Source organism: Notothenia rossii (assembly GCF_949606895.1).
Source record: "Notothenia rossii genome assembly, chromosome: 10".
NCBI lineage: Eukaryota > Metazoa > Chordata > Actinopteri > Perciformes > Nototheniidae > Notothenia > Notothenia rossii.
In genome coordinates this window covers 13,989,124-13,998,431 of record NC_136908.1, presented here as the reverse complement: position 1 = coordinate 13,998,431, position 9,308 = coordinate 13,989,124, and the positions used below count along the sequence as shown (strand labels likewise).

Below are 9,308 nucleotides of genomic sequence, written 5' to 3'. Positions count from 1 at the left end.
TCCGTACCCAATCTTTTAAAAACGGGTTTTCAATGAGCGGATACAGATTTCCATCTGAACTGACGTGTCCATCCGAGGTGGCATCGGCGGACCCACAGAAATGTGCTATCCGAACAATGCCTGACGTGTTTTGGACGTCTTTGTTTACATTAGCAAGCCTCGCTAACACTCAGAGCTAACCCGTAATGTAGAGCACATGTGTTTAAAAAGCAGGAAATAAAACTGATCTTGTGATAAACCTGCAAGAGAAAAAGCATTTGAGCTCCATACTGTTTCAGAGATAATCCTTGACGTGGTTTGAACAGGATGGCATTTTAATCTCAGCAGAATGTAACTTTGTCTCCGGTAGAATTCTGATTAGGCATTAGCTCCGCCTCCTCTTCTTCTTCTTTTTCAAGCTAAGGACCCAAGATCCTTGTTTCTCTAACAGGGCTTCAAAAGAGGGCTTTGAGCAGTATGAGGCATGGCTACAATGGGGGAACTGTTTGGTATTTTGAAAAAAAAACGTTCACAGACAAGTTTTGTATAGGTATGGCCCTACAATATATTTTTCAAATATAGCATGATAGGTCCACTTTAAGAAAGCAAAGTCAGATTAGGAACAACCTGTTCCCCAACTACCAGTACTTTCTGCTGCTACATGTGTTGATCTCACTCAGGCTGGATTGGATTTTTGATAAATAAATGTTAGATATGATACAGCTTTTGATTAATTGATTGATACAGATTAGTTTTTTTTTTATACTTATTCAGAGAATGTCCAGTGATTATTATTATTATTGTATTTGTATTTTTATTTTTCTTCTTCGGAGCTCAGCAATTAATAATGGGGACATAATATGTTACTGAATAGGCTCTACCCCGAAATAATCACTGTTTCAAAGATGTAGACTTTATAGTGCTGCAGGTCTGTGAATTTGCAAGGTTCTGTTTTGGTCGGAAAATCAAGCGGCAGTGAATAAAGCTCTTTGTTAAAGTAGCCAAAACTCTCACTCAATTTTTATTTCTGAAATATGAACGAAAGACCTCAAACAGAAATGAGCCAGTCACCATTAAGTTCAAGGATCTTTCTTCATTATTCAGGTAATGGGGGCTGTTGAGTTCAAACCTTTTGTTAGTGTTCTAAAAATCGAATTTTAAGACATTTCTGAAGTTTTGATGAATTCAACTTATATACTGTAAAGTATGACGGTGGCAATAAAGTAAGCCTTAGTTTAAACTGAATGAAGTTACCAAATGTAAGTGTTTCAGCTACCACAAAATAATGACTAGGAGCGACTTTTCTGAAACAATGCAGCTGCCATCGTTTACCTTCTATTGTCTACTTTCTATTGGGGGAGGGAAAAAAACAACCATTACAATTGAACACATTGCATTTATTTACCCCCACACATGCAAATGCTCCCCTCTACCCCCAGTCTTACCAACAAAAAGAGAGAAAATCACTTATTAAAATTCAGGTAATGTATTCCTGTTTCTGAATTCTATTTGAGAAACGTTATTAATTTCATATATCAAGTTTGGAGCGGCCATCTGTTCGCTGCGCACCGCTGCTGCACCCCCCTCCATCTGCCCCTGAGTTCCCTGTACGCCGTTCTGCCCGCCACCGGCTCCAAGTTTTTATGCACTCTGGCTTTTTGATTTGTCACTCATCACCGCCTGGGCCCATGTGACCGGGCCCAGGACGGCAGGGGCCTGGTGGGGGCATTCGGCGGTATCAAGAACGGTGACATCTCAGGTGATTCAGTCACTGTTGAGGTTGAATATGTAATTTTTGTTTTGCTGTAACCATGGCTCTCACTCTCTGAACCATCTGTGGTTGCCTAATCTTCCTCCACACCTTCCCACTTCCTCTTTCTCTTCCCTGCTTTGTTTTCATCTCCATCTCTTTTCCTCCTTTTCCCTTCTTGTTTAACCTCTCTCTCCCCCTCGGTGTTCTCTCCTCCAGCTCCGACGCCCCCTTTCCTCCCTCCCTCCCTCTCTGTAAGTGGAGGAAGCAGATTGTGCAGTCGGCACAGTGCAACGTGTCCCCTGCACAGTTAATTTAGCATCTGTGCCTTCATGAATATGAATACATTTACACGTCCAGGATATAATTAGGTGGTGGAGTGTGGAGAGGGTTCACGACACTCCAGGTGGGGAGAGAGAGAGGGGAGGAAGAGAAACAGAAAAGAGATGGAAGTGGGAAAGAGGAGCAGGTAGGGCTAAAACAATCTCCCAGGCTTTGTGACCTCTGTCGCCCAGCTAAGCACTCGCATCAATCACACAGAAATGGCTGGAACTACATGAATGAGGCGGTTTACATGCCTGGCACAGAGAGGAGATGCAGATGCAGAGGCCACTTCGTCTTCCAGAGAAACGTGCAGTTGCTTGTTGATGATTGCCTGCAGACTGTGTGTCTGTGTGTAAATTGTTAGAGAGGCTCAGGTTGCGTGTGTTTAGGCTACTGGTACAACTCGTTCTAGAAGGTTCTTCATGCTGTTGGTGTTCAATAAACACTGAGGGCATGCTTGACCTGATTTTAAGGATATTTGCAAATATTGAGTTTTCCAGTTTGGTTGATTTCTGTTTTGCATCTCTATTTATGGTGATGATTTTCATGTCTTTGTCGGACTGGGGCTCTCACGAGCAATACAGTGTTGTAATATGCTGGCTGCCAATTATTATGGAACTCAATTTGAATCTGAGGCCCTGGTCCCTGAAACTAAAGGAAAGTTGTTCTCAATTGGTTGTTAATGACACATCAGCAGAGCAATTATGTTGGGGTCTCAGGCTGCGGTCCAAATACAGTTTTCAAAGAGGTCTTAAAGGTGGGGTATTTAATTTATTTCAGAAACACTTTTTGTTATATTCCATGGAATTCTCTTAACATCCGCATAGCAATGAATATAATAAATGCTTTGACAATAAATACATACAAAAATGTCATCTGTGGAAGCCTTGGTGCTGTAAAAAGCACGACCAATCATCTGAGCCGGCCCGGCTAAAATAACTGGATGGCCTACCTGCCTGTCAGCCTTCCATCTGTGCACAAGCTATCTCGTGCCCTCATCATTGGTCATGTGCGCGTTCGTGTGTGTTGGAGGAGGGGCTCTGTAAGGAAGTCGGAAGGAAGGGACCGATTTTTTTCGGCTGCGTACTTTCAAATTCTAGCGCACTCGAGCTGGTTTCTCTCCATTCTTACCTACCCTTTAAGCGTTTGGTAATCATCAAAACCTTTATTGATCGAAACAAAGGTTAGTTTAGCCAGACAGGTTCAAGGCTCATCTTCAGGGGACAGAGAAGGGGCTTTAATATCAAGATGAGCTTGGAGGGTAACTGCCACAATACAAGGAGCAAATTGGAGTGATTTTGGCATCTGATTTAGATTTGTATTCCACACTTAGTGTAGAGTTACATCACTAACTGCCAAGTGAGAGAAGGCCCTCAGGCAGAGCCAGGACCCTCTGGAGGGATTACATTAATGTATCCCTGCTGGGCCTGGAACACCTCAGCAGGCCAAAGAGAAGTTGGAGGACGAAGCAAAGAAAACACATGTTTGGTCTTCTTTGCTAAAAATAGGTAGTTATGTTGCTTTAATATCTTCATGTAAAGTGTAGTCAGATGTAGCATGTGTGTGTATTTTTGCACATTTTTATATTGCAGATTGCTATCTTTTTTTGCTGCTTTGTTTGTCTCAGTAGATTAAGAAGCTCAGCTTGGCACAGAAGTCCATAAGTCATTCACACTGCGTAATGGTTTATTTGCCAAAGCGCTGTGCCATTTAGGCACCGGGGAGGCACAGTCTCCAAAATGTTTAATGTTGTGTAGTTTAGCCATATGCCACTGTTTTACAGCAAGCATTGCCTGTGTCATTACACCCCCGTGCATTGGGCACTTTCCATAATGGATCCATAACGAGAAGTTGCTGCAAATGAATAGCCAAACATCTTTGGGGATGTTTGTTTAACACAGGTGTTACCCTTCTGTAAATATGATGGCGAGATGCCGTATCACAGGGTAAGCTGCCAGCCAGAGGTTGGTATATTTGTGTGTAAAGGAGGCAGCTTGTCTTCTTTTGAGTCTGTAAGGAGGAAGGGAAACTTGGAGCTTTAAAAGTCGAGTTTAGCATTCACTTGTTGTCTCGGTTCCAACCTGACTGACGGGACAAAATGTCTCCTTCTAACCAGCTTTCACAGTGAGTGATTTAAATGAGGGAATATTTTTGAAGTGATACAACTATCTCCTCATCCATAAAACACTACATCACTCCAGAATCAGAGATGTCCTTCAAAGTGCAAAACAACATTGTGTTTAAGGTTAAAAGTCTGTGATCAGACCTGCGCACCGTGCCACTCTGTTGCTCGTCAAATGCTCGCCAGGGGACCAACAAGGTAATTGATTTTGGATGCAGTCATGCAGGGGTAGTCCCAGCCACCGCAGATAAGAAAGAATTTCAAATCAAAATTATGTCTGCACTATGCATATGAATCAGATCAGGCCTAATAAAATAAAGGTATTAGCGGCGAGGGAGGTAGAGAAGTAATTAAAGCAACTCACCAGGCGACGCTCTTGCTTCGCTCTGGAGGTCTCAGCTCTTCGGGGTGAGTTAAAAACTTGTAGCTTTTAACAGAAGGCACACAGGTCATCTGACTTTGACTTAATTCCAACTTTTTAACAGGGGTTCAGGCTAAAGTTCAATGCTGCACATCCCATATTACAATTTGTTCATTATACTGTGGTAGAAATGATGGGAAGAGGATTTAATGTAGATATAATAGGGGTGATACATTGCTGTTATACATATGCAGACTTGAGGTCTTCTTAGGTCCACATTTTTGAACCCAATCCAATATGGAAAACCTGCTTGAACCTCCCCTCCATAAATACATTTTCGACAAAAGAGACTTAGTCTCACCCAGGACAATTGGATCCCTCTACCTCCTATCAACTGTCGACTGACCTGCCATTTCTTGTTGCAAAAAGTAATTCTCTTTGTCTGTGGTCAGGAGCTTTCTCTAGAGGGAAAATTATTATTCATCCCTCTTCCACACACTGTCTCTCTCCCTCTACTCCCCTCAGGGCTAGCCTTTGACTGTGTCCCTGGATGCTCCTCCAGTTGCCTTCTTGATCTGGACCCATCTGAGGCTCTTTCTCACTCTTTCACTCTCCCTTTTTTTGTTTGTTACTCCTATCTTATTCCCTCTAAACCTACCAATCTTTTTCTCACTCTTTGGCATGTTATACCTTGGGGATAAACACTTCCTATAGAGAGGGGGACAAACACCCACATAAACAGTGAAAGGAAAGGCTGAGGCAGGTGTGACTGAACAGGCTTGGTGTAGGACTCCCACCTCTCCAGCTGGAGGAAATGTTAGGGTATCCAGGTTCCCAGAGATGGCCACGTGCAGGAAAGTCTTTCATCACAGCAACACATCCTGCAACATCCACACTTAACCCCACCACCACCACCACTGAAAGTACACAAACACACACACACACACACACACACACACACACACACACACACACACACACACACACACACACACACACACACACACACACACACACACACACACACACACACACACACACACACACATTAATGCACGCACAGCTTTCTAAATCCCGGCACCAGGAGTTTTCAAAGGCAAACAACAACAGGAAAAGAGTCCAGGACACAACTGTCACCAGCATGCCATGCTGTTAGGGTATCTTGAATGCACATGTGTGTGTTGTGTGTGTGTCTGTCAGTGTGTCTGTCAGTGTGTCTGAGAGAGAGAGAGAGAGAGAGTCAGAGAGAGAGAGAAAAAGAACCAACACATTTTTTATTCTTTAATAATGAACATATTAATGTGGTTTGGTGGTGTGTTTGTTCAAAATTATATTCACTCACATGCACATCCTGTCCTATGAAGCAGTATATGGTCCTCTTTTATCCCTGCTGGATTGTATCTGCTGGCTGCAGAATCAGTCCAATCCAATTTATTCCGTCCTTCACCCTCGAGTCATTTACGCCTACTCTAATTTCCGTATCATTTAATTCTGCTCCCTATCTTAGTCTCTCCTCCATTTTCTCCTGACACCACATTTGGAGTTTGGATCTAAAAAAGAAAGGAAAATAACTAATTGGAAAAGTTGCAAAATAGTCGCATAGCCTGGTTTGTAGCTGGGTTAATGCGAAGGCAGGAATAGAGACAGGTGACCGGTGAATGTCACCCTGGATTGTTTACAGTAGAAATGTAATTACTTCCATTCAGTCATACGGCAGCTATAGCCAGGGACACATTTGTAAGCTATATATTTGTTGTATATACTCACAATGAAAACCCAGCACCAAAGTGTCATGAACATTTTCAACAGTCACTGAAATCAGTTAGTATGGACCTACACAATTATACAAAAAATGTCTACTTAGTAATGTTCTGTATATGAGTGAAATATATGTATAGGTTATTTGCTGTGTATTTTCAATAGGACATATAATACTTTTATTTTGCGTACCATGCTGCGAATGGATCTGGCCCATCCTACATCCAGGACATGGTTAAACTGTACACGTGGACTTCGCTCTGCATCGGCCAAACGGCTCGCTGCACCCGCACTGCAAGGGGGACCCAAGTTCCCATCAGCAAAAACACGTGGGTTTGCTATCCTGGCTCCAAAATGGTGGAATGAGCTCCCCATTGAAATCAGGACAGCAGAAAGCTTACACATCTTCCGGCGCAGACTGAAAACTCATCTCTTTCGACTCCACTTCGAGCGATAGAATTACTAACAGAGCACTCATATACTAATAAAGGACTGGCTTATCTAAAGCCAGTTGAGTAGCACTTGAAATGTTTTAGCTCTATAAAACCTGATGAACTTATATGATTCTGTTTCCTTCAAGTTTGTATTTTGTTGGTCGAACGCACTTATTGTAAGTCGCTTTGGATAAAAGCGTCAGCTAAATGCAATGTAATGTAATTTAATTTTGTTAAACGCTTGACATAATCAAGCATTTTCAGATGTTGCTATATCTAGTATTGTAAATCCCCAAGTTTGAAGTACAGCTGGTCCAATAACACTGAGATGACCTCAAAAAGTTGTTTCTTTGTCCTGGGAGACAGTAGTAAATGTGCCAAGTCCCCAGTCTTGTCCGCCCTGCAAGCGGGCGCCGGGCCTGGCAGCGATGCCAGCTCAGAGCGGGTAGGAGTTCTGCAGGCCATCTGGGAAAGCTCCAGGAGGATCATGGGAGAGCATAGCGCTCTGAAAATGCACCAAAGTTATAAACACAAGAGCCCAACCAAACAAGATGAGCACAGGCACATAAACACTCCAGGCAGAAAACACACAAGGAGCTTCAACTTTAAGCTGATGAATTTAAACTATCATAGATGCACCAAAAACATGTAGGTAATAGGGACTGATTTTAAAAAGACTCATGGTTGGTTCCCTTTGAAAACACATCAGTGAACAAAATATGTACTCCTGATTTATACGTTGGCTTACCAGAGCACTGTGTTTGCTTCATAGCTTCTCCCCAAAAAACCTTTCCCTCAATAGGTTCATCACATGAAAACGATTCAAGGGATGAAAGAGAATATTTAAAATGCCAAACAAATTTTCTTTCTCTTAATGGTCAATTTAGGAAGACTGAATTGCTTTGAAGTCTTTGAAATGTTAATGATGACCTTGATTCTTGTGTGAATCACATCAATGTTTCTTGCTCGTGTTCAAAGGCCCCAGCACATAAACGACTAAAGTTTGGTTGTCAAATATAATCCCAAAGGACACCGGTGGGTGGTAGATGTGGTAATTAATTACTCAGTGAAGATGTAAGCATTCTTTCAGAAGTCACGTTTTCAGTAAACTGGTTGTTTGTTTTTGCTTTCATAGTTAAAGCAGATTTGGATTGCCTGACCTCTGAATTCAAAGGAAAAACTCTGAGAGACATGCAAAAATAAAATACATTTGAAGATTCTTCCACTGCTTCAATGTTTAGATGAACTACCATGTTGGACCTATATATTGTTTAGTATTATATGCAAGTCTGTTTATCTGTCCTCCATCAGACCCCTGATTGAAAGTACTGGTGTGTTAATCTTAAGCCTACCCTTTCATCTCCTTCTCTCCCTCAAAGGATCTATTGATCACCTAGCACTGTGTTCAATGTTACAACCAGCCCCCCCGCCGCCTTTGCTTAATGTAGTCAATAATCGTAATGGTGTGATCAGTGCGGGCCCCCGTGAAATGGCTGCACAGCTGTGACTGCTTCATTTGACTGGTGGGAGCGCTGGAGGAGGGGAAGAGGAAAAGATGAGAGATTTTAAGGGGAACCGGAGTAAATTAGATTAAGCGATGGAAGGATGGAGATGGATGGATGGATGAGTAAGTGATGGAGTGAGTGAAATGCATGCATGGAAGCTTAAGTTTTCATTTAGAAATGTGTAGAGGTATAAAAAAAAAACTCTATTCTGTTTTACTGCATAACAGATGGGAGGAATGATGGGAGAGCGGAGCGACGAGGAGAGAAGGGTGGAGGTAAGGGGGAGTGGAGGACTCTTAAAGCATACAGGCATCCAAGCATCCCAGAAGAGGGAGATTAATGGTGTGTGCGTCTCCGTCACAGTGGCACTTTGTGCCAAGCGCCCCCTCGTAAAGCCCCCCCCACACATCTGGCACGAGCGTAGGGCATGGGGCGACAATCATCTCTCTCTTTCTCTGTTTCTCTGGAGGAAGGAAATTCCTCTTGGCACAACTATACCTTTTTGTTTATTTCTTTTATTTAACCTTTATTTAACCATATAAGTCAATTGAGAACCGATTTTCATTTACAATAAAGACCTGGCCAAGGGGCAGCAACAGAAGGCAGGTTGACACAAATAAACATTAAAAAAAGAATACAAAATGAGAAATAACCAATACAACATTTAAAAAATCACAATATAGACAGTATATAACACAATAGACATGTTACTGCTCCAGTGAAGCTAATTCATAATCATGCAGTTTTTCCGATGGTAACACATTAAACGCTTTTAGTTATTTTGCATCTCCTTATATCTATGAGTGGCAAACTGTGACAGCCAAAGATCTGCGTACCATTCAAATTATCACTGTAATGAATTTGTTAGAACTTAAATTATGGTTTCTGGTGAAGATATTGTAAGTAGTGAGAGTCATATTCTATACCTATAATTATTGGTGTTTTATCTCTTCCTCTGAGATGTCTTCTTTATCTCCTTCCTTTGTGTTCATCTGTCAATTAAAGCACTTAGTGATCATCCTATTGAATGGTTTTCCATGTTACTGTACAGAGTAATGTAATTACCTTGTTAGTC

General features: G+C 42.0%; 1 protein-coding gene across 4 annotated transcripts in view; it reads left to right on the top strand.

Moving 5' to 3' along the window:
- Positions 1-9,308, top strand: part of runx1t1 (RUNX1 partner transcriptional co-repressor 1) — a 104,991-nt gene that overhangs the window by 590 nt on the left and 95,093 nt on the right. The window lies entirely within an intron of this gene.